We start from the raw sequence: 1,936 nt of genomic DNA on the forward strand, positions 1-1,936 counted from the left end.
GGGAAATGCTCAAATGACGTCATTTCCAGTCAGAACGCTCCCCCACTATTCTCGTTCATGTTACGTCACCGTTAAATCGATTCCATGTGGAAACCCTAGGTTACTTGATCTCGTGCTGTATAATCGCTTTAAAACATTGCAAAGGGATGGTAAAGGGACGAATAACTGAACTTTGTAAAGCTTCGCACAAGTTTTCTTTAAAAAGAGCTATCTGAAGATGTCAAAAAAAATTTTAAAGATAGAGATAGGTACAAATTTCAAAACTGACAAATGGTACATCTCGAAATACACACTCTTGAGAATATTCTCCGGCAATATTATTGATTAGTATTATAAGCATTATAAAATAAATCAGTTATCAAATATATTTCCTATTTCCTAGCAGTGCAATCCTGCCCGTATTAATTTTTAAACTGAACAAGAATTTCATCAATTGTGAAAACAAAGTACAGAGATTTTTAAACAATTTAGACCCTTATTGCTACAAATAAAATTATAAACCATACCAGTACAATTTAATTCAACACTTACTGAAAAATACCAAATTATATCTCGTTATTGGAAATTATATCTGCCAGGCACCTCCGCCAAAATTTAATTTCTCAATTATAAAGATTGTATATTAAAATATTATTATGGAATTGAATAAATTAATAAACATAAACATAAAGACTATGCTCAAACGCCGAATGAACTTAAAAACGAAGAAATTACCTGGCAACAACAGCCGAAATGAAAAAAAAAGCCTAAGGCAACCGTAACTGCTTTAATTCTTCAAACAAACGAATTAACTCATATGGTTGCCCTGAGTGCTTTTTGATAAAGACTAAGGATGTTTGAACGTTGAATTAAGGTAAAAAAGGAGGACATTACCTACCAATAACAGCATAAAGAAAACCTAGGGCAACCATAACTAATTTAATTCTTCAAACAAACGAATTATGGTTGCCCTAAGTGTTTTTTCATAAAGACTAAGTGTGTTCGAACGTTAAATGAAGTTAAAAAAGAACGACATTACCTAGCAACAACAACAGAAATGAAAAAACCCTAGGACAACCATGACTGACTTAATTCTTCAAACAAACGAATTAAGTCACTTACAGTTGCCCTAAGAATTCTTCATGAACGCTAAGTATATTCGAAGATTGAGTAAAGTTAAAACAATGACAACAACAGCAATGAAAAAAACTTAAGCCAATCATAATGACTTAATTCTCTAAACAAACAAGTTAAGTCAGTCAGAGCCCTAACCAAACGAGGAGATGCAGGGAGATGCTCTCCCCCCAGTATCTATTCAGTTGACATTTTCAACTTGTTATTAATTAGGAAATATGTTAAAAATAGACTTTGATTTCAATAAAGTAACAGGAAAATGTAATTCTAAACTTAATAGTTGATTGTTTTTGTATTTATATAAAATACCTGAGTTTAACAAAACAATTTACGTATTTTATCCAAATAAAAACTGCACAGGAAATAAAGAATCGCTGAAACTATTATTACCGAATTTCGTCGGGACGAATGATAACCACCAGGCGCCAGTAAGGCGACGAATGAATACAAGGAAAACAGATAGTCGATGAGGAAATTGAACTTTTGGAGTCACTCATCTCTTCAGTTATTTCAATACAGCTTTTGAGAACACACATTATCAGATTTTGATAAATGTTTTTAACAAGTTAAATTGAAATGCTTAAATATTTATTATCTTAAATTCAATTTTGAAAACATTTGTTTGGAACTTCCCTATCGGAGTTGATTCACAGGGTTAAAAAGTTTGCTATCAATTCTTGGCTATATTACTAAATTAATTATGAAAGGCGTTTCAAATTTCACCTAATATAATTTTAAAGAAAACTCTTTTTTTATTAAAGAATATTTTGGAATTTTCTTATTAAAATAAAAACTACAGTGAAAGCAAGATTTTTCGGAAAAT

Source organism: Agrilus planipennis, unplaced genomic scaffold, assembly GCF_000699045.2.
Source record: "Agrilus planipennis isolate EAB-ADULT unplaced genomic scaffold, Apla_2.0 scaffold24, whole genome shotgun sequence".
Taxonomy (NCBI): Eukaryota; Metazoa; Arthropoda; class Insecta; order Coleoptera; family Buprestidae; genus Agrilus; species Agrilus planipennis.